Raw genomic sequence first — 24714 nt, 5'->3', positions numbered from 1 at the left:
GTCACCATCCCCAACCCCGCCCACACAAGGTGTAGTTAGTTCCCCTCAACTTTGAGAGTGAATTTGGTTCATCCTCTTTCCCGCTCATGACCACTGTTTCCCCCCCCCCCCCCCCCCCCTTCTGCTCCTACTAAGAAAAGCTTTGGGTGGCTAAGTGAGAAAGGCTGATAGGGTATTGGGAGGCTGGGTTGCAGTAGTGGAAAAAGGAATTTGAGATATAAAGGCATAATAAGAAAACATACAATTAGAAATGGAGTTTGATCTGTCAATCCTAATTGCACAATCTTCCTTACAATTTGTCATACCATCAAGATCACGTTGCATTTATATAGTGGTTTTAATTTAATGTAGGTTTAAAACAGTTAAAGTAGGTTTAAAGGGACAAAAAAAAATCAAAAGTGTAATAAACCCAACTGGAAGAGTGCCAATTTCAGTGATAGGAACAGGAGTAGGCCATTTAGCCCCTTGAGCCTGTACTACCATTCAATGAGATCATGGCTGATATGTGATCTAACTCCATATTTGAGAAGGGATCTAGCACAAGTGGACTGGAAACAAAGATTGGCCAGGAAAACAGTAACTGAGCAATGGCACGCCTTCACGGGCACAAACCAAGCATATTCCCATAAGGAGGAAAGATGGGGTATCCAAAGCTGGAGCTCCCTGGATCACAAAGGAAATAGAGGTCAAAATAAAACAGAAAAAGGAGCTTTATGACAAATGTCAGGTACAGAATACAGCATGCACAGGGAGAAATTATAAAAGGATTGATGTGCCTCAATAATTCCGAGACTCGATGTTAGCGAAACAAAACAAGGCTTTTATTAACTTAGAAGGTAACACGTAGTGGAGAGAGGTATCTTCCATCCGGAGGGCTGCAGTACTGGATATGAGGCCAGACTGAGCTTGCTTACATAGGGGCCAGGTATGGGCGGAGCCCTACACACAACACATTCCAATATACAATACAATGGTGAGGAAACGGAACTGGGGGAAGGGAAATGAAACTGAAACCGACCACAGTCACAGGCAGTGATGAATGGAATATTTCATCACATTCACCCCTTCTATAGATTTAGTCTGTTCGGGGGTTTGATAGTCCTCTGCGACCGACGTGGCTGTTGCGGTGCCGCGGGTGTCGGCTGGGTGTCCCCGGTAGCCTCTTGGGTCTCTGCCGGGGGTGCCGCCAGGGTTGTTGAAGGGGTAGTTGGTGGGGGTGCCGTTGGTCGATGTTCTTCCGGGGGTGATGAAAGAGTAGTGGGTGGGTAAGAGTCACTGCGATCGTTGTCGCTGCTATCGCCGTGGTTGTTGTCGTTACCGGCTGGGGCGACGTCTTTTATGGACACGGTGTCCTCCCTTCCGTCGGCGTGCCGGACATATGCGTATTGGGGGTTGGCGTGGAGTAGGTACACTGGCTCCACGAGAGGGCCCGTCTTGTGGCCCCTCACATGCCTTCGCACGAATACCGGACCTGGGGTGGAGAGCCATGACGGCATGGATACGCCTGAGGTGGATTTCCGGGGAAAGACAAACATTCGTTCATGAGGCGTGGCATTAGTGGCAGTACACAATAGCGACCGTATCGAATGGAGCACATCCGAGAGGACTTCCTGCCAGCGGGAGATAGGGAGGCCCTTGGTCCTTAGAGCTAGAGTGACTGCTTTCCATACTGTCCCGTTCTCTCGCTCCACTTGGCCGTTACCCCGGGGGTTGTAGCTGGTGGTACGGCTCGTGGCGATCCCCCTGGACAGCATGTACTGGCGTAGCTCTTCACTCATGAAGGACGCCCCCCTATCCGTATGGATGTAGCTCGGCATACCGAACAGGCAGAACAGGCTGTTGAGGCATTTAATGACCGTGGCGCTGGTCATGTCTGGGCAGGGGAAGGCGAATGGGAACCGGGAGTATTCGTCCACAATGTTCAGGAAGTAAACATTGCGGTCGACAGACGGGAGGGGGCCCTTGAAATCTAAGCTGAGCCGCTCAAAGGGCCGTGTGGCTTTGATTAAGTGGGCTCTATCTGGGCGGTAGAACCGAGGCTTGCACTCAGCGCAAGTGCGGCAGTTCCTGGTCAGAGACCGAACTTCCTCAATCGAGTAGGGTAAGTTACGGGACTTTATGAAGTGGAACAGCCGCGTGACCCCTGGGTGGCAGAGGTCGTTGTGGAGGGTCTGTAGCCGATCCCCGGTGGCGCTGGCACACATCCCTCGTGAGGGCGTCAGGGGATTCGTTAAGGGCCCCTAGCCGGTAAATGATGTCATACTCGAAGGTGGAGAGCTCGATCCGCCACCTAAGAATCTTATCATTTTTAATCTTCCCCCTCTGTTTATTATTGAACATAAACGCTACCGACCGCTGGTCGGTAAGTAGGGTGAAGCGTTTGCCGGCTAGGTAGTGGCGCCAGTGGCGCACTGCCTCCACGATGGCTTGGGCCTCCTTTTCCACGGAGGAGTGTCTGATCTCGGGCCCTTGGAGGGTCCTCGAGAAGAAAGCTACGGGCCGCCCCGCCTGGTTGAGGGTGGCCGCCAAGGCGAAGTCAGATGCATCACTTTCCACTTGAAATGGAGTGTTCTCGTCCACTGCCTGTAGCGTGGCCCGCTCAATATCCTGCTTAATGCTTTTGAAGGCGGCGTGGGCCTCAGCAGAGAGCGGAAAAGAGGATGCTTTCAAGAGGGGGCGGGCTTTGTCGGAGTAGTTGGGGACCCATTGGGAATAATAGGAAAATAACCCCAGGCACCTTTTCAGGGCTTTGGGAGTGTTGGGCAGGGGCAGCTCCCGTAGGGGGCGCAATCGGTCGGGGTCTGGTCCGATTTCCCCATTCTCCACCACGCTGCCTAGTATGCAGAGGCGCGTGGTGTTGAAAATGCACTTGTCCTCGTTGTAGGTGAGGTTGAGTTTTTGTGCGGTTTCCAGGAACCTCTCGAGGTTCGAGTCGTGATCCTGCTGGTTGTGACCGCAGATGGTGACGTTGTCGAGGTAGGGGAAGGTTGCCTGCAAGTGGTGGTCATCGACCATGCGGTCCATCTCCCTCTGGAAGACCGAGACCCCATTCGTCACCCCAAAGGGGACTCTGAGGAATTGGTAGAGGCGTCCGTTCGCCTCAAAGGCGGTGTACGGGCGGTCCTCTGGTCTGATAGGGAGCTGGTGGTACGCTGACTTAAGGTCGATGGTGGAGAACACCCGGTATTGGGCGATTTGGTTCACCATTTCTGATATGCGGGGTAGCGGGTAGGCGTCTAGTTGGGTGTACCTGTTGATCGTTTGGCTATAGTCGATCACCATCCGTTTCTTCTCGCTACCCCTTACCACTACCACTTGGGCGCGCCACGGGCTGTTGCTGCGTTCAATAATGCGCTCTTTCAGGAGCCTGTCTACCTCGGTCGCGATAAACCGCCTGTCCTCCCAGCTGTACCTCCTGCTTTTGGTCGCTATTGGCCGGCAGTTAGGGGTAAGGTTCGCAAATAGCGAAGGCGGCTTTACCTTCAGGGTAGCCAGACCGCACACTGTGAGGGGCGGCTGGGACCCACCGTACTTGAGCGTGATGCTTTGGTGGTTGCACTGGAAATCCAGGCCCAAGATCACGCTCGCACATAGATTCTTCATGATTAGTACTTTAAAATTATCATATACAGTTCCGTTAATGGACAATTGTACCGTGCAGTAACCCAGAATGGTCGATGTCTGGGTTTTATCAGCCATAGAGATGGTACCCTGAGTAGGGACCACCTTTAGGGAGAGTTGTTGTGCCAGTTCAGGGTGGATAAAACTCTCCGTGCTTCCACTGTCAATTAAACATTTAACCCTGCACCCATTTACCTCGATGTCCACCATTGATTTGGATAGCGGGTGCGGCCTGGTCTGGTCCACTGTGACCGATGCCACTGTAGGGCCCTGATCGATACAAGATGGTGTCCACGCTGTCTGCTCATAAGATGGCGGACCCCACGAGGTCGGGCAAGATGGCGTCCAAGATGGCCGCTCCCACGGCGCGCACGCGGTGGTGGCGGGTTTTCCGGCGGTTGGTTTTCCGGCGGGGTTCCCTCTGCACACCTTCCCGAAGTGCCCCTTCTTACCGCACTTAAAGCAGGTGGTGCCTTTCGCCGGGCACAGGTTTCTGGTGTGCTTTGGCTGCCCGCAGAAGTAGCAGTTGGGTCCCCGACGCGTCGCGGCTGTCGTAGGGCTTCTGGGGGGAGAGCGGGGCCCCGACGGTGTCGGGCTGCCGGGCAGGGAAGATGCCTTCCAAGATGGCGGCGCTCTTGGTGCACACGTGGCGGTGTGGACGGCGCGGGCTGAAGAGTAGGCGTCCGAGTTTCTCTGGGCCACATCCAGGGATCGCGCGGTGTCCGCAGCCTGTTTCAGGTCCAATCCCATTTTTTCCAGCAGTCTTTGCCGGATGTAAGTGGAGCTGAGGCCTGTGATAAAGGCATCGCGAACAAGCTCGTCAGTGTACACTGCGGCTTTTACATCTCGGCACTTGCAGTCTTTGCCAAGCATTTTCAGGGTGTCTAGGAACTCCTCCACCGATTCCCCAGGTCGCTGTGCGCGAGTAGCGAGCAGATGCCTAGCATACACCTCATTCGTAGGCTGCTGGTAATGCGCCTTTAAGATGTCGCAGGCGGCCAGGTACGTGTCGGCGTCTTGGATGAGGGGGTAAACCCGGTGGCTTACCCAATTCCGCAGAATTCCGAGTTTCATACTCGCAGCGTCCGTAGCGTCTTTGACGGCTGCGGAATTGTCCAGGAAGAATTCCATACACATAAACCAGTGTCCGAAGCGTGCTGATGCGTCCGGAGCTTGCTGATCCAAATCCAAACGTTCGGGTTTCAGGAGTTGATCCATTGTGTTGAAAAATAAGTTAATAAAATTGATGTGCATCAATAATTCCGAGACTCGATGTTAGCGAAACAAAACAAGGCTTTTATTAACTTAGAAGGTAACACGTAGTGGAGAGAGGTATCTTCCATCCGGAGGGCTGCAGTCCGGGATATGAGGGCAGACTGAGCTTGCTTACATAGGGGCCAGGTATGGGCGGAGCCCTACACACAACACATTCCAATATACAATACAATGGTGAGGAAACGGAACTGGGGGGAAGGGAAATGAAACTGAAACCGACCCCAGTCACAGGCAGTGATGAATGGAATATTTCATCACAAGGATGTAAGGGCAAAGTGAGAGTATGACAAAAGACTAGAAGGTAACATAAAAGGGAATCCAAAAATCTTGTATCAACATGTAAAAGGACAGTTAAAGGAATGGTGGGGCCGATTACAGACAAAAGAGGAAATCTTCGTATGGAGGCCGAAGGCATGACTGAGGTACTGAACGAGTACTTTGCATCTGTCTTCACAGAAGAAGAGGATGTTGCAGTGTGTGGGGTGGGGCGGGCGTAGAGATATTGAATAGGATAAAAATAGATAGAAAGGAGGTACTAAATAGGTTGACATTACTCAAAGTTAACAAGTCACCCGGTCCAGATGGGATGCATCCTAGGTTGCTCAGGGAAGCTAGGGTGGAGATTGAAGAAGCTCTGACCACAATCTTCCAATCCTCCTTGGATATGGGAGTGGTGCCAGAGGACTGTAGGATTGCAAATGTTACACCCCTGTTCAAAAAAGGGGAGAGGGAAAAACCTGGTAACTACAGACCAGTCTAACATTGGTGGTGGGAAAACTATTAGAGACCATTGTCAAGGACAAAATTAATTCTCACTTGGAGAAGCATGCGTTAATAATGGACAGCCAACATGGATTTGTTAAAGACAAATCGTGTCTGACTAACCTGATTGAGTTCTTTGATGAAGTAACAGAGAGGGTTGGTGAAGGTAGTGCAATAGATGTATATATGGGCTTTCAAAACATATTTGGTAAAGTACCGCATAACAGCGTTATTGGGAAAATAGAAGCAGATGGTATTAAAGGGATGGTGATAACTTGGGTACCTAATTGGCTATGGGATGGGGGTAGAGAGTAGCGGTGAACAGAGGTTTTTCTGATGGATGGAAGTATGAACTGGGGTCCCCCAGGGGTCAGTATTAGGACCATTGCTTTTCTTGTTATATATAAATGACCTGGACTTGGGTATTGGCAGCACAATTTCAAAGTTTACGGATGATGCAACATTGGTAAACAGGATAGTAGCAGACTTCAGGAGGACATCACGGTGGCATAGTGGTTAGCACTGTTGCCTCACAGCGCCAGAGACCCGGGTTCGAATCCGGCCTGGGGTGACTGTCTGTGTGGAGTTTGCACATTCTCCCCGTGTTTGCGTGGGTTTTCTCCGGGTGCTCCGGTTTCCTCCCACAGTCCAAAGATGTGCGGGTTAGGTTGATTGGCTATGATAAATTGACCCTTAGTGTTAGGGGGATTAAATACGTGGGGTTACGGGGATAGGGTGGGATATGTGTTGGTGTAGGGGTTACGGGGATCGGGTGGGATATGTGTCGGTGCAGGCTCGATGGGCCGAAATGGCCTCTATCTGCACTCTGTGATTCTGTGACATAGGCAGACTGGTGAAATGGGCAAACACATGGCGGATGCAATTTAATGTGGATAGGTGTAAAATGATGTACTTTGCGAGGAACTTCATCTAAATGGTACTATTTTGAGGGGGTGCAAGAGCAGAGGGACCTGGGGGCGCCAAATCACAAATCTTTGAAGGTGGCAGGGAAAGTTGATCAGGCAGTTTAAAAAGCATATGGGATACTTGGTGTGGTGTATGTAACCTGTTCCACCTTAAGAGAACTACCTTAAGAGATGTACTACTTTCTCTTGTAAGAAGTCACACAACACCAGGTTATAGTCCAACAGCTTTATTTGAAATCACAAGCTTTCGGAGCGCTGCTCCTTCTTCAGGTGAAGTGGAGAAATGCATAAAGACACAGCTTATATAGTCAGAGAATCATGTCAGATGTTTACAGGTAACCTTTCCAACTGCCATTTATCACACCTCGGCAGAGAGATAATCACAGCAGTCAAAGGTGTGAATGGTGTCCAAACAGGTCAGTCAGGGAAACATTACATCAAAGAACAATGAGGTGGGGTCACAAGGGGTCAAATATTGCAGATGCTGGGGTCTGTATGAAAAACAAAAAAACAGACAAAAAACATTTTTTTTGGCTGGAAATCACAGCAGGTCCGGCCGCATCTGTGTAGAGAGAACAAGCCAATGTCGACTCGAGTCTGGATGACCCTGCATCAGGTGGGGTTACATGTAGCGTGACATGAACCCAAGATCTCGGTTGAGGCCGTCCTCATGAGTGTGGAACTTGGCTATCAGTTTCTGATCGACGATTTTGCGTTGTCGTGTGTCTCGAAGGCCACCTTGGAGAATGCTTACCCGAAGATCGGAGGCTGAATGTCCTTGACTGCTGAAGTGTTCCCCGACTGGGAGGGAACACTCCTGCCTGGTGATTGTTGCGCGGTGTCCGTTCATCCGTTGTCGCAGTGTCTGCATGGTCTCGCCGATGTACCATGCTCCGGGGCATCCTTTCCTGCAACGTATGAGGTAGACAACGTTGGCTGAGTCACATGAGTATGTACCATGTACCTGGTGGGTGGTGTCCTCACGTGTGATGATGGTATCTGTGTTGATGATCTGGCATGTCTTGCAGAGGTTGCTGTGGCAGGGTTGTGTGGTGTCGTGGTCGCTGTTCTCCTGAAAGCTGGGTAATTTGCTGCGAACGATGGTCTGTTTGAGGTTAGGCGGCTGTTTGAAAGCGAGTAGTGGAGGCGTGGGGATGGCCTTAGCGAGGTGTTCGTCGTCATCGATGACATGTTGAAGGCTGCGAAGAACATGGCGTAGTTTCTCCGCTCCGGGGAAGTACTGGACGATGAAGGGTACTCTGTTGGTTGTGTCCCGTGTTTGTCTTCTGAGGAGGTCTAAGCGATTTTTCGCTGTGGCCCGTCGGAACTGTCAATCGACGAGTCGAGCGTCACATCCCGTTCTTACAAGGGCGTCTTTCAGTGTCTGTAGGTGTCCATCGCGTTCCTCCTCGTCTGAGCAGATCCTGTGTATTCGCAGGGCTTGTCCATAGGGGATGGCTTCTTTAACGTGGTTAGGGTGGAAGCTGGAGAAGTGAAGCATCGTGAGGTTGTCCGTGGGCTTGCGGTAGAGTGAAGTGCTGAGGTGTCCGTCTTTGATGGAGATTCGTGTGTCCAGGAATGAGACTGATTCTGAGGAGTAGTCCATGGTGAGTTTGATGGTGGGATGGAACTTGTTGATGTTATCGTGTAGTCTTTTCAGTGATTCTTCGCCGTGGGTCCATAGGTAGAAAATGTCGTCGATGTATCTGGTGTATAGCGTTGGTTGGAGATCCTGTGCAGCGAAGAAGTCTTGCTCGAACTTGTGCATGAAGATATTTGCGTATTGGGGTGCGAATTTGGTCCCCATGGCTGTTCCGTGTGTTTGGGTAAAGAACTGGTTGTCGAAGGTGAAGACATTGTGGTCAAGGATGAAGCGGATGAGTTGTAGGATGGCGTCTGGAGATTGGCTGTTGTTGGTGTTGAGTACTGAGGCTGTTGCAGCGATGCCGTCATCGTGGGGGATACTGGTGTAGAGTGCCGAGACGTCCATCGTGGCGAGGAGTGTTCCTGGTTCAACTGGCCCGTGGGTGCTGAGCTTCTGTAAGAAGTCTGTAGTGTCGCGACAGAAGCTGGGGGTTCCCTGTACGATGGGTTTCAGGATGCCCTCGACATATCCAGAGAGGTTCTCACACAGGGTTCCGCTGCCTGATGCGATAGGACGTCCAGGTGTGTTGGCTTTGTGTATCTTTGGGAGGCAGTAGAAGTCTCCCACGCGGGGAGTACGTGGGATGAGAGCATGTAGGATGCTTTGAAGGTCTGGATCGAAGGTTTTGATCAGTCTGTTGAGTTGGCGGCTGTGTTCTTTGGTCGGATCTGCGGGTAACTGTCTGTAGTGTTCCTGGTTGTCCAGTTGTCGGTATACTTCTTTGCAATAGTCCGTTCTGTTCTGTATGACGATGGCACCACCTTTGTCTGCTGGTTTGATGACGATGTTGCGGTTGGTCTTGAGAGTGTGGATGGCGTTGCGTTGTGCTCGGGTGACATTCTGGACTGTCTTGTGAGTGCGGCTGATGATTCTGGCGTTGATGCATCTCCTGACAGCTTGAGCATACATGTCAAGCTTAGGGCAGCGACCCTCCGGAGGGGTCCAATTTGACTCTTTCTTCTTCGGTTGCTGCACTGCGGATCCCTCTGTCTGCTGTTCCGGATCATTGATTGTCTCATTGGGTTCGCTGCTGACATCTTGGGATTTGTGGAAGAATTCCCGGAGCCTCATTCTCCTGATGAATTCCTCTGTGTCTGCCGCGAGACCGATGGGGTCCATTTTGGTGGTGGGGCAGAAATTGAGCCCTCGGCTGAGAACTTCAATTTCGTCTGGTTGAAGGGTGTGGTCGGACAGGTTGACGATGGATTTCCCTGTGGTTTCAACCGTGGTACCGGGGGAGGCTTGGTTGCTGCTGCTGGTGATGCCAAGTTTCTCAAGCTTCCTGCAAGACATGCCAGATCATCAACACAGATACTATCATCACACGTGAGGACACCACCCACCAGGTACATGGTGACTCATGTGACTCCGCCAACGTTGTCTACCTCATACGTTGCAGGAAAGGATGCCCCGGAGCATGGTACATCGGCGAGACCATGCAGACACTGCGACAACGAATGAACGGACACCGCGCAACAATCACCAGGCAGGAGTGTTCCCTCCCAGTCGGGGAACACTTCAGCAGTCAAGGACATTCAGCCTCCAATCTTCGGGTAAGCATTCTCCAAGGTGGCCTTCGAGACACACGACAATGCAAAATCGTCGAGCAGAAACTGATAGCCAAGTTCCGCACTCATGAGGACGGCCTCAACCGAGATCTTGGGTTCATGTCACGCTACATGTAACCCCACCTGATGCAGGGTCATCCAGACTCGAGTCGACATTGGCTTGTTCTCTCTACACAGATGCGGCCGGACCTGCTGTGATTTCCAGCCAAAAAAAATGTTTTTTGTCTTTTTTTGTTTTTCATACAGACCCCAGCATCTGCAATATTTGACCCCTTGTGACCCCACCTCATTGTTCTTTGATGTAATGTTTCCCTGACTGACCTGTTTGGACACCATTCACACCTTTGACTGCTGTGATTATCTCTCTGCCGAGGTGTGATAAATGGCAGTTGGAAAGGTTACCTGTAAACATCTGACATGATTCTCTGACTATATAAGCTGTGTCTTTATGCATTTCTCCACTTCACCTGAAGAAGGAGCAGCGCTCCGAAAGCTTGTGATTTCAAATAAAGCTGTTGGACTATAACCTGGTGTTGTGTGACTTCTTACATTTGTCCACCCCAGTCCAACTCCGGCATCTCCACACCATGGCTACTTTCTCTTGGCTGCTGTATACTGTAATACCGGTGGTGACCACACCGGTATATAAGTGTTGTGTAGGGATTTGCTGGGCAGTTCAGCCCTGACCTCCGAATAGTAAAGACCTGTTAAAGTTATTCTTGTGGTCTGTGTCCAGTGATTTATAATAAGCATAACTGGGACACACAGACTTAACAGTGGCGACGAGTCCGATCTTACCCTGCGGCAGTTTTACATCCAAGGCAGCTTCGTCCTCAGAACGGGCGTCGAGAAGAGGCATCCGCCCTCATCATCCTGCTGAGCACCATCGCACGGGAGGCATCGAGAACCCGGGTTAAAAAGAAAAATTCTGACCACGAAGCCCTCCATCAGCGACAGGCAGTGATCATCCCTTCTACCACGGTGGTGGGTAAGCCGATCAGCGACACGAGCAGAAAGTCGGCCGCGTTGACTGTGGAGTGGGGGAGGGAAAACGGAGGAAAAAGGGCGGAGAACTCGACCACGGCCGGTGAAAAGGGCCGGGCTGCAATCGAGGCTGAGAGGCGCAACGACTGGGGCAGCTTAAGGCACGAGAGCCGCAGAGAACTCAAACGTAGCCGGTGTAAAGGACCGGGCTGCATGCGGGACTGAGGCGCAACAGCAGGGGAAGCGTGAATGCCCACGGGAACCGCGGGGGGGAGTAAAAGCAGCGTCGGGGAATTGAGAACCGCTGGGGAGGCGAGAACGGCAGCAGCACGGCAATCGCCATTGCAGCTAGCGGGGGAAGAAGGCAAATGCGGGAATCTGCCATTGTAGTCGGCGGGGGAAGAAGACGAGTGCGGAAAAGACCGCCAAGCGCGGGAAGCCGCCATTTTAGTAGGCGGGGGAAGAAGACAAGCGCGGGAACCCGCCATTTTGAGAAAAAGAAAAATTTAAAAACTTGCAAGGATGCCTAAACATGGGAACATTAATACCTTTGATAGCGATATCGAAGATTGGACCACGTATGTAGAATGCATGGAAGTTTATTGTAAAGCAAATAAGGTACCAGATGATGAGAAAGCACTAACCTTATTAAGCTCAATGGGTGCGAAGACATACGGGCTATTGAAGCACCTTCTGTCACCAGATAAACCGGCGGATCAGACTTTCGCAAATATTGTTACTGTCCTGAAAAATCATTTAAACCCCACGCCGCTGATGATAGCGGAACGATTTAAATTTTACAGAAGAACGCAGCTGAAAGACGAAAGCAACGCTGAATTTTTAATTGAACTGCATAAGCTATCAAAGTACTGTCAGTTTGGAACAGGACTAGCAGATGCGCTGAGAGATAAATTTGTGTGTGGATTGTTAAAAGAAGGAACACAAAAGCGACTGCTTGAGGAGAATGATCTTGCGCTTGATAAAGCTGTCACTATTGCAGCATCGCACGAAGCCGCAGCGAGAGGCATTGCGGAAATGCAGCTATGGTCACCGGAACTCAGCACCAATCAAATGGTCTTGGGTACAGTAAAATGTTATCGTTGTGGAAAGACAACGCACGATCAGAACCAGTGCTGGTTCAAAAATCAGGAATGCAGAAAATGTGGCAGGGCAGGCTTGGTCACATAGCTAAAGTATGCCGGTCAGGAAAGAAGACCAGCAACACAAAGTCACCACAGGAAAAGTACAGAAAGGTACACAAGGTGACAGAGAACAGTTCGAACGAACAGAAGTCAAATTCAGACTCCAGCAGTAATGAACTGGGTAGTCTAAGAGTACACAATGTTGGTAATGAAGCAGACCTCCAAACAATCTGGGTCACACTTCAGATAGCAGGAGTCCAAGTGAAGATGGAATTGGACACTGGATCGGCATTGACGGTCATGAATAAGCAAGATTACAAAAGGTTATTCCCACATATTCCCCTACGGGATACGGAGATTGTATTGAAAACATACACGGGGCAAAGAGTATACCCCATCGGAAAGATAAAGGTAAAGGTGGTCCACAAGGGCAAAGAAAGCCGAGGAATGGACTTATATGTGCTACCTGAGGGAGGTCCACCACTACTGGGACGGGAGTGGATTAGGAAAATAAATATGGACTGGCATTCCTTAAAAGCACTAACGGTAGATTCCGGTAAAAAAGATGTCAAACCTAAACGATTGTCCAGAATATTGGACGATGCTAAAGAGGTGTTCCAACAGGGACTGGGAACACGGAGAGGAATTACGGCAAACATCAAGGTTGAAGAACATGCAAACCCGAAATTTTTCAAAGCCAGACTGGTACCTTATGCGAAACGACCTGCTGTGGAAGCTGAGCTGGAAGGGCTAGAACGTTCAGGAGTACTGTCTAAGGTAGACTGGAGTGAGTGGGCCATGCCCATTGTCCCCGTCATGAAGCGTTCATCGAGCAACAAGCCGGGGGAACCGGGGAAGGTTCGCATCTGTGGAGATTTCAAGATCACTGTTAATCCGGTGCTTCACACAGTGCAGTATCCGCTTCCACGGATTGAGGATATCTTCGCTTCGTTGTCTGGCGGGAAACACTTCACCAAGATAGACCTGGCGCAGGCATACTTACAGATGGAAGTTGAGGAAGAGTCACGCCAGTATCTCACGATCAACACGCATAGAGGCTTGTACCGGTATAATAGACTGGTTTTTGGAGTGGCATCGGCTCCAGCAATTTGGCAGAGGGCCATGGAGCAGGTATTACAGGGAATTCCAGGCACACAATGTTACCTGGACGATATTCTGATTACAGGAGATGATGACGAGGAACACCTTGCAAATTTGGAACTGGTGCTCACCAGATTGAAAGAATATGGACTTCGAGTTAATTGCCAGAAATGTGAGTTCTTTCAGAAGCGGATCTCGTACTGTGGTCATGTCATTGACCAGGAGGGGCTTCATAAGTCTCCTGACAAGATCGAAGCTGTTGTGAAGGCTCCCGCTCCGGATAATGTATCCCAGTTGAGGTCGTTCCTAGGGTTGACTAACTATTACCATAAGTTTCTGCCAAATTTATCCACGGTGCTGCACCCGCTGAACGCTCTTTTGCAGAAGGGAGTACCATGGAAGTGGAGCGAGGACTGTAAGAGGGCCTTTCGCAAAAGCAAGGCATTGATCACCTCAGAGGAAGTGTTGGCTCACTTCAACCCAACGCTGCCTATTCGTTTGGCTTGTGATGCTTCTCCATATGGTATTGGGGCAGTACTCTCACACAAGTTGCCAAATGGCCTGGAGAGGCCAGTTGCGTTCGCATCCAGATCATTGACCTCCGCTGAGCGCAACTATGCTCAGATAGATAGGGAGGCTCTCAGCCTTGTGTGGGGAGTAAAGAAGTTTAATCATTACCTGCAGGGCCAAAAGTTTACGCTTCTGACAGACCACCAGCCGTTGGTATCCATTTTTAACCCTAAGAAGGGTGTTTCGGTGATGACAGCACAGAGACTCCAGAGATGGTCCCTTTTCCTAGGGGCACATCAATATCAGATCGAATTCAAAGGTACAAAGCAGCATGGTAATGCTGATGGGCTGTCGCGCCTGCCACTACCTACAGAGGAGGAGGCACCGACGGTTGACCCTGTTGAGTTATTTCACTCGACCATCATCGAATGTTTACCAGTCACCAATGCAAGTATTGAAAGAGAAACCAGGAACGACCCGACACTGTCCAGGGTCTACGAAGTGACAGTGAAGGGATGGCCAGCACATGGTGATCCACTGTTACCGGCATTCTCAGCAAGACGAGAACAGCTGTCCGTCTGTCAAGGAACATTGATGTATGGAACAAGGGTGATTATTCCTCCTAAGTTAAGAGAGAGAGTTCTAAAGGAACTGCATGAAGGTCATCTGGGGGGAGTCAAGATGAAAAGCCTTGCTAGGGCTTATGTGTGGTGGCCGGGTATCGACCAACAGATAGAGGAGCTGACGAAAAGCTGCTCAGGGTGCCAAAAAGTTCAAAATGCACTTCCGATTGCACCGCTGCATCCATGGGAATGGCCTTCAACCCCATGGCAACGTGTACATATTGACTTTGCTGGTCCATTCATGGACTCCATGTTTTTAATTGCGGTGGACGCACATTCCAAATGGCCAGAAGTGATTAAGATGACTACCACTACCTCGGAAAAGACGATCGCGGTGCTAAGAACGATATTTGCAAGAAATGGATTGCCAGAACAAATATGTTCAGACAACGGACCGCAGTTCGTGTCAGAAGAATTCCAGAAATTCATGAAGAAGAATGGGGTGAAACATTATACCTCTGCCCCATATCATCCGGCTACAAATGGGTTGGCCGAGAGATTTGTACAAACGTTCAAAAAAGCAATAAAGGCCATGAGCGAAGATCAGATTCCACTACAACACAAGGTGGACAAATTCCTACTGGCATATCGAAATGCCACTCATGCAGTGACAAACCAAAGTCCTGCCATGATGTTCTATAACAGGAGGTTGCGGTCCAGGTTGGACTTGTTAAAACCAAATGTGCGGAGGGAAGTTGCAGTTCCAGCATATAAATAACAAGACCACTCGGAGTTTCGAAATCGGACAACCAGTGTTAGCCCGGGACTATAAGAATGAGAAATGGCAATCTGGAACAATTCGGGCCAGACAAGGACCCCTGATGTACACGGTAGATATTGGTGAAAATGTAATACGGCGTCATGCTGACCAACTGGTAGAATCGAGAACAAGGGTCGAACCCATGGTTATGGCAGAGACAACCGTGGAAGAAGTTGGTGAACCTGAAGCATCTACCTCAGAAGTGAATGTACCTGATGATGATGTCCAATCCATAAGAGACCAACTAGATGAGTCACCCCAGCAACGAGAATCAGAGACCCCTGAAAGGCGTTATCCAACTCGAATCAGGAGGCCTCCTCAGAGACTGAATCTTTGAACTGTTTTGCATGAAGTTGTATATATGTTATTATGTTATGTTAAATGGGGATATAACTGTTAAGCTAAAAAGGGAGGATTGTGGTGTATGTAACCTGTTCCACCTTAAGAGAACTACCTTAAGAGATGTACTACTTTCTCTTGGCTGCTGTATACTGTAATACCGGTGGTGACCACACCGGTATATAAGTGTTGTGTAGGGATTTGCTGGGCAGTTCAGCCCTGACCTCCGAATAGTAAAGACCTGTTAAAGTTATTCTTGTGGTCTGTGTCCAGTGATTTATAATAAGCATAACTGGGACACACAGACTTAACACTTGGCTTTGTAAATAAGGGCATTGAATACAAAAACAAGAAAGTAATGCTAAGCCTTTACAAATCACTGGTTAGGCCTCAGCAGGAGTATTGTGTACAATTCTAGGCACAACAGTTTAGGAAAGATGTTAAAAAGCTGGTTTTCCTGTAGCTGGGCTCAGGAAGTCTCCCTTGTTTCAGGGCCTATAAAACAGGCTTCGAAGTGCGATTTTGCACTGAGTGTGGTTTCAACAGAGTGCTGCGAGTTGGGTGAGTCGGAGTTGGGTGAGAAGTGGAAGGAGGAGCTCCCTTGCTTCGCCTTTATTTCTCCTAACTTTTCACCCTGTAGGAAGAGGCAGGTGTCGGGAGCAGCAGGAGAGTAGTGAGTATTTAAACTCACTTTCACGGGCTTTTTCTCAAAGGCCGGTCAATTTCGCAGACCGGCGGTGGCATTCCAGAGCCACGCCACGATTCAAAAAGTGACACGGGCAAGAGGAAGCAGCTGATTGGGTGAGTACGGCCAGTTGAGTATTTATACTATTCTATAGTTTGACAGTTAAGGTTAATAGTTTATAAAGTTTAGAAGGTCTTAATTTTTGTGGTTATAGTTTCTAAGGTCTCTGTTGTGTATCAGGGAGTGCTAGTAACCAAGGGCCCTTGAGTATATCATTTAATTGTAGTGTAATTGGTGGTATTGATTTGATTTAATTTAATTTAAATTAATTGAAGGGTAAGTCATGACAGCAAAGCTCGGCCCCATGGCATGCTCCTCCTGCACTATGTGGGAAATCATGGACACTTCCTGTGCCCCTGAAGACCATGTGTGCGGGAAGTGTATCCAGCTGCAGCTACTGGCAGACCGCATTGCGGCGCTGGAGCTGCGAATGGATACATACTGGAGCATTCGCGATGCTGAGGACATCGTGGATAGCACGCTTAATCAGTTGGTCACACCGCAGGTAAAGGCTGCACAGGCAGGAAGGCAATGGGTGACTGCCAGGCAGAGTAGTAGGCACAGGCAGGTCATGTAGGGGTCCCCTGTGGCCATCCCCTTTTCAAGCAGATATACCAATTTGGATATTGTTTAGGGAAATGGCTTATCGGGGGAAGGGAGCAGCAGCCAACTTCCTGGCACCGTGGGTGGTTCTGCTGTACAGGACTGGAGGAAAAAGAGCAGAAGAGCTATAGTGATAGGGGATTCTATTGTAAGGGGAATAGATGGGCGTTTCTGCGGCCGCAAACGTGACTCCAGGATGGTATGTTGCTTCCCTGGTGCAAGGGTCAAGGATGTCTCTGAGTGGCTGCAGAGCATTCTGGAGGGGGAGGGTGAACAGCCAGTTGTCGTGGTGCATATAGGTACCAATGATGTAGGTATAAACCGGGATGAGGTCCTAAAAGCTGAATATTGGGAGTTAGGAGGTAAATTAAAAAATAGGACCTCAAAGGTAGTAATCTCAGGATTGCTACCAGTGCCACGTGCTAGTCAGAGTAGAAATAGAAGGATATTTCAGATGAATACGTGGCTAGAGGAATGGTGCAAGGGGGAGGGATTCAAATTCCTGGGACATTGGAACCGGTTCTGGGGAGGTGGGACCAGTACAAACTGGACGGTTTGCAGCTGGGCAGGACTGGGACTGATGTCCTAGGGGGAGTGTTTGCTAGTGCTGTTGGGGAGGGTTTAAACTAAAATGGCAGGGGGTTGGGAACGTGTGCAGGGAGACAGAGGAAAGGGAAGCAAGGATAGAAGCAAAAGACAGGAAGGAGAAAAGCAAATGTGGTAATCAGAGAAATCAAGGGTTTAAATCAAACATGGCCACAGTAAATAATTCTAAAAGGTCTAAGAGTGTTAAAAAAAAAACAAGCCTGAAGGCTTTGTGTCTTAATGCGAGGCGCATTCGTAATAAGGTGGATGAATTAGCTGCGCAAATACATGTAAACGGATATGATATAATTCGGATTACGGAGAAATGGCTCCAGGCTGACCAAGGCTGGGAATTCAACATCCAGGGGTATTCAATATTCAGGAAAGACAGGCGAAAAGGAGGTGAGGTAGCATTGCTGGTTAAAGAGGAGATTAACACAATAGTAAGGAAGGATATTAGCTCTGATGATGTGGAACCTGTATGGGTAGAGCTGAGAAATACCAAGGGGCAGAAAACGTTAGCGGGAGTTGTATACAGACCCCAAAACAGTAATGCTGAGGTTGGGGATGGCATTAAACGGGAAATTAGAGATGCGTGCAATAAGGGCATGGCAGTTATCATGGGTGACTTTAATCTACATATAGATTGGGCTAACCAAATTGGTAACAATACTGTGGAGGAGGAATTCCTGGAGTGTATACGGGATGGTTTCCTGGACCAATATGTCGAGGAACCAACTAGAGATCAGGCCATCTTAGACTGGGAATTATGTATTGAGAGAGGATTAATTAGCAATCTTGTTGTGCAAGGCCCCTTGGGGCGGAGCGATCATAATATGATAGAATTCTTCATTAAGATGGAGAGTGAAGTATTTGACTCTGGAGACTAGGGTCCTGAATTTAAATAAAGGAAACTACGATGGTATGAGGCACGAGTTGGCTAGGATGGATTGGGGAACATTACTTAAAGGGGTGACGGTGGATAGGAAATGGCAAACATTTAAAGATTGCGTGGATGAACTACAGAAGCACTCACTTCTGTCATCATGAAGTGCTTTGAGAGGCTGGTCAAAATCCACATCAACTCCTTACTAACTGACACACTGGACCCACTCCAATTTGCTTACCGCCCAAAAAGATCTAGGGATGATGCCATCGCCACTGTACTGCACACTGCCTTATCACACCTGGATAAGAGGAACACCTATGTGAGAATGTTGTTCATTGATTATAGTTCAGCATTCAGCATTCAGGCAAAAGTGAGTGCACGAAACAACATCCTGAATAAGCTCACTAACACAAGATGGGGAGCAAGCCCAATAACATTGCGAACCAGTGCACTTGCTCTTTGCTATTCCACTGCCGAATATGCCTGCCCTGCATGGGAAAGGTCTACTCATGCCAAGAAGATGGATGCCGTTCTGAATGCAAGCTGCCGATTTATCACAGGTTGCTTAAAACCAACAAACACCAACAGCCTATATATCCTGGCGGGTATCGCTCCCCCTGATATAAGAACAACGGTAGCCAGCAAGAAAGAGCGACTCCGTCAAACATCAGATGAGAGGCACCCTCTGCATTGTCATACACCTACACCCAGCCGCCTAAAGTCAAGGAAGAGCTTCATGAACAGTGTTGTTCCATTACAATCAACCTCATCTGAAGCCCGCATCGCCTTGTGGAAAGACAGGCTCGCCAGTCTTGAACAACCCCCAGCGATGGAAATTTTACCTGATGAAAGCCTTCCCCCAGGAGCTAATTGCAACTGGGCAATCTGGAAGTGCCTTAACAGACTTAGGACCGGTGTAGGTTGCTCAAAGGTGTCACGAAGCAAATGGGGATATTCAACCAGCCCGACAACTTGTGAATGTGGAACGGAGGCACAGACTATGCAACATCTCCTGCAATGCCCATCGTTCGAGGAACCCTGCACTGTTGCAGATCTTGCCGAATCCAACAACAAGGCGCAAAAAAGTGTCCAGTTCTGGCTGGGCTATGTATAGACTGTCCGTGGACACGATAAGAAGAAGAAGAAGCATTCAGTACCATTATGCCCTCCAAGCTTGTCAACAAGCTCAGTGAGCTAGGACTTAACACCTCCCTATGCAACTGGATCCTGGACTTCCTGACGGGCAGACCCCAGGTGGTGAAAATAGGCAGTAACACCTTCTCAACACTAATCCTGAACACGGGAGCTCCCCAGGGTTGTGTGCTCAGCCCCCTTCTGTACTCCCTGTTTACTCACGATTGCGTGGCCACGCACAACTCCAACTCCATCATTAAGTTTGCTGTTGACACTACCGTTGTAGGCCTGATCACAGATAGCGATGAGACAGGCTACAGGGAGGAGGTAAGAGCTTTAGCAGAATGGTGCAAGTACAACAACCTCTCCCTCAACATCAGCAAAACAAAGGAGATGATCGTGGACTACAGGAAGCGGCAGGGGGAGGGACACACCCCAATCTACATCGAAGGGGCTGAGGTGGAGAGGGTCAGCAGCTTCAAATTCCTGGGTGTATTCATTACGGAGGACTTAACGTGGTCACATCACATCAACGTCGTAACGAAGAAGGCATGCCAACGCCTGTTCTTCCTCAGGAGACTGAAGAAATTTGGAATGGCCCCCCAGATTCTCACCAACTTCTACCGGTGCACCATCGAGAGTATCCTGTCCGGCTGCATCACTACCTGGTATGGCAACTGCACTGCCACAGACCGCAAGGCTCTACAGATGGTGGTGAAAGCTGCACAACATACTATAGGAATTAAACTCCCTGCTGCCCAGGATATCTACCTCGAGAGGTGCCGGGGGAAGGTCCTGAGAATCATTAAAGACGCGAGCCACCCCAGCCACAACCTCTTCGCCCTGCTCCTGTCTGGTATGAGATACCGAAGCATACGGTCTCATACCAGCAGGTTTCGAAACAGCTTCTACCCCCAGGCCATCATGAACATATAATTTATTATTATTTATTACTGTTGTTTTATTATTGCTGTATTTCTATTAGTACTTTATCATTATTATGCCATATTTATTCTAATGTTGGGAGGACTCATAAAAATCAACATTTCATTGTGCAGTACACACGTCTGCTGCATATATGACAAATAAAATTGAATTGAATTGAATTTGTTCATCCCTGTCTGACATAAAAATAAAACAAAAATGGTGACTCAACCGTAGCTAACCAGGGAAATTAGGGATAGCATAAGATCCAAGGAGAGGACATATAAATTGGCCAGAAAATGCAGCAAACCTGAGGATTGGGAGCAGTTTAGGATTCAGCAAAGGAGGACAAAGGGATTAATTAAGAGGGGGAAAATAGATTATGAGAGTAAGCTTTCAGGGAATATAAAAACTGACTGTGAAAGCTTCTATAGATATGTGAAGAGAAAAAGATTGGTGAAGTCAAGCGTAGGTCCCTTGCAGTCAGAATCAGAGGAATTTATAATGGGGAACAAAGAAATGGTAGACCAATTAAATACATACTTTGGTTCTGTCTTCACAAAGGAGGACACAAATAACCTCCCAGAGATGTCAGGGAACATAGGGTCTAATAAGAGGGAGGAACTGATGAAATCAGTATTTGTAGGGAAATGGTGTTAGGGGAATTGACGGGATTGAAGGCCGATAAATCCCCAGGGCCTGATAATCTACATCCTAGGGTACTTAAGGCAGTGGCCCTCGAAATAGTAGATGCATTGCTGGTCATCTTCCAAAATTCTATAGACTCTGGAACAGTTCCCATGGATTGGAGGGTAGCTAATGTAACCTCACTATTCAAAAAAGGTGGTAGAGAGAAAACGGGGAATTATAGACCGGTAAGCCTGACATCGGTAGTGGGGAAAATGCTAGAGTCCATTATAAAAGATGTATTAGCAGAGCACTTGGAAAACAGTGACAGGATCGGACAAAGTCAACATGGATTTACAAAAGGTAAGTCGTGCTTGACTAATCTACTGGAATTTTTTGAGGATGTAACTGGTAGAATAGATAAGGGAGAACCAGTGGATGTGGTGTATTTGGACTTTCAGAAGACTTTCGATAAGGTCCCGCATAAGAGATTAGCATGCAAAGTTAAAGCACACGGGAATGGGGGTAAGGTACTGTCTTGGATAGAGAACTGGTTGGCAGACAGAAAGCAAAGAGTTGGAATAAATGGGTCCTTTTCCGAGTGGTAGGCAGTGACTAGTGGGGTACCGCAGGGATCGGTCCGAGGACCCCAGCTATTCCCAATATTTATAAATGATCTAGACGAGGGAACTAGATGTGCTATCTCCAAGTTTGCAGACGACACAAAGCTGGGTGGGTGTGTGTGCTGTGAGGAGGATGCAGAGAAACTCCAGTATGATTTGGACAGGTTGGGTGATTGGGCAGATGCATGGCAGATGCAGTATAATGTGGATAAATGCGAGGTTATCCACTTTGGTGGCAAAAACAGGAAGACAGATTATTATCTGAACGGCAATAGATTGGGAGAAGGGGAAGTGCATTGAGACCTGGGTGTCCTTGTTCACCAGTCGCTGAAGGTAAGCATGTAGGTGCAGAAGGCAGTTAAGAAGGCAAATGGTATGTTGTCCTTCATAGCAAGAGGATTCGAGTACAGGAGCAAGGATGTCTTGCTGCAGTTGTACAGGGCCTTGGTGAGACCACACCTTGAATATTGTGTGCAGTTTTGGTCGCCTTGTCTGAGGAAGGATGTTCTTGCCATGGAGGGAGTGCAGCGAAGATTCACCAGACTGATCCCTGGGATGGCAGGAATGATGTATGAGGAGAGATTGGGTCGATTGGGCTTATATTCGCTGGAGTTTAGAAGAATGAGAGGGGATCTCATTGAAACTTATAAAATTCTAACAGGACTGGACAGACTAGATGCAGGAAGGATGTTCCCGATGGCGGGGGAGTCCAGAACCAGGGGTCACAGTCTAAAGATAAGGGGTAAGCCATTTAGGACAGAGATGAGGAGGAATTTCTTCACCCAGAGAGTGGTGAGCCTGTGGAATTCTCTACCACAAAAGGCAGTTGAGGCCAATTCATTAAATACAGGAAACTCTTTTTTATCCGGCACCAACGGGACCGGCGTGGTGCTGGTTGATCAAAAAGTCCGGATTACAGAGAGGTATACTTACCAAAGTACGAGAGCCCCGTACACGGCCACAGGTGCAGGAGCCCCGGTTACACGGCACTTGTGCAGGAGTCCCGGTTACACGGCCACAGATCCAGGAGTCCCTGTTGCACGGCTACAGGTGCAGGAACCCCGGTTACACAGCCACAGATCCAGGAACCCCGGTTACACGGCCACTAATATATAGTAAAACTTAATTGAACCTACTCCTGAATCTTCTCGGTTAAGAGAGATTTCCGGATATTTAGGTGCCGGTTAAAAGAGAGTTTCCTGTATATTCAAGAAGGAGTTAGATATATTTCTTAAGGCTAAAGGGATCAAGGGATATGGGGAGAAAGCAGGGACAGGGTACTGAATTTGGATGATCAGCCATGATCTCATTAAATGGCGGAGCAGGCTCGAGAGGCCAAATGGCCTACTCCTGCTCCTATCTTCTATGTTAAGGCCCTGGAGAGGGTTCAGAGGAGGTTTACCATGATGATACCAGGGATCAGTGTGTTGGAATCAGATTCCATAGTAACTTTCAGAAGACAATTGGATATGTGCTTGAAGAGGACTAATTTGCAGGGTTATGTGGAAAAAGCTGAGATGTGGGGCTAAATTGGACAGCCCTTTCAATGAGCTGACACAGGCACAATGGGCTTCCTATGGTATATGACTCTAATGTAGAATAACGTCCCAAGGCACTTGACGGAAGTATATCAGGCAAAAATGGTGATTGGGCAGAAACATGGCAAATGCACTATAATGTGGATAAATGTGAGGTTATCCACTTTGGTGGCAAAAACAGGAAGGCAGATTATTATTTGAATGGCAATAGATTGGGAGAAGGGGAAGTGCAAAGAGACCTGGGTGTCCTTGTGCACCAGTCACTGAAGGTAAGCATGCAGGTGCAGCAGGCAGTTAAGAAGGCAAATGGTATGTTGGCCTTCGTAGCAAGAGGGTTCGAGTACAGGAACAAGGATGTCTTGCTACAGTTGTACAGGGCCTTGGTGAGACCGCACCTTGAGTATTGTGTGCAGTTTTGGTCGCCTTATCTGAGGAAGGACATTCTTGCCATGGAAGGAGTGCAGCGAAGATTCACCAGGCTGATACCTGGGATGGCAGGAATGACGTATGAGGAGACATTGCGTCGATTGGGCTTATACTCACTGGAGTTTAGAAGATTGAGAGGGGATCTCATCGAAACCTATAAAATTCTGTCAGGCCTGGACAGACTAGATGCAGGAAGGATGTTCCCAATGGTCGGGGAGTCCAGAACCAGGGGTCATAGTCTAAGGATAAGGGGTAGGACATTTAGGACTGAAATTAGGAGGAATTTCTTCACCCAAAGAGTGGTGAACCTGTGGAATTCTCTGCCACAGAGGGCGGTGGAGGCCAGTTCATTAAATATATTCAAGAAAGAGTTGGATATATTTCTTAAGGCTAAAGGGATCAAGGGATATGGGGAGAAGGCAGGGCCAGGGTACTGAATTTGAATGATCAGCCATGATCTCATTGAATGGCGGAGCAGGCTCGAAGGGCCGAATGGCCTACTCCTGCTCCTATCTTCTATGTTTCTATTAGGGGTGACAAAAAGCTTGGTCACAAAGGTGGGTTTTAAGGAGAGTCTTAAAGGAGGATAGGGAGCTGAAGCTTGTTAGGGAAGGCTGAAGGCATGGCTGCCAAGGGAGGGAGTAGGCTCAAGGCAGAATGGCAATGTTGCGAATAATCTGCTTCAATTTGAGACAGTGGCTGGAGAGGGGATGTGATTGTTGGCAATGGTACGGATTTTGTGGTGGAGGCTGGCCTTCCCAATGTTTAACTGGAGGAAATTGCGGCTCATCCAAGACTGGATGTTGGACCAGCAGTCTGATAACATATAGGCAGCAGAGGGATCGAGAGAGTCGGTGGAGAGATAGAGCTTTGCGTCCTCAGCGTACTTATGGAAGCTGACCCCATGTTGTCAGATGATGTTGTCAAAGGGTGAAGTGGGAGCTGTGAAGTAATCTGGAGTTGGCGGAAAGAGGTTATGGTCTAGGATATAACGCAGGTTGATGGAGCTGGAGTTAGACTCAATGTTGTTAACAGGAACCAAAAGGGATGGCTTTGATTTTTCTGATGTTGAGCTGAAAGAAATTCTGATTCTTCCCATGACCTGATCATAGGTTCATATTGGCTCATCGTGCCTGTGTTGGCTCTTTGGTAGAGCTATCCAATTAATCCCAGTCCCCTGCTCTTTCCCGATAGCCCTGAAAGTTTTTTCCCTTCCAAGTATTTATCCAATTCTCTTTTAAATGTTACTATTAAATCTGCTTCCACCACCTTTTCAGGCAATGCATTTCAGATCACAACTCACTGTGTAAAAATATGTTTCTTCATGTCGCCTCTAGTTCTTTTGCCAATCACCTTAAATCTGT

The 24714-nt window shown here is 48.6% G+C and overlaps 1 protein-coding gene across 11 annotated transcripts in view; it reads left to right on the top strand.

Moving 5' to 3' along the window:
- Positions 1-24714, top strand: part of nek10 (NIMA-related kinase 10) — a 470337-nt gene that overhangs the window by 670 nt on the left and 444953 nt on the right. The window lies entirely within an intron of this gene.

The sequence above is a fragment of the Somniosus microcephalus genome, chromosome 5 (genome assembly GCF_052327205.1).
Source record: "Somniosus microcephalus isolate GS21.2 chromosome 5, FLI_Smic_1.0, whole genome shotgun sequence".
NCBI classification, from domain to species: domain Eukaryota; kingdom Metazoa; phylum Chordata; class Chondrichthyes; order Squaliformes; family Somniosidae; genus Somniosus; species Somniosus microcephalus.
This window is presented reverse-complemented; position numbering and strand designations above follow the sequence as displayed.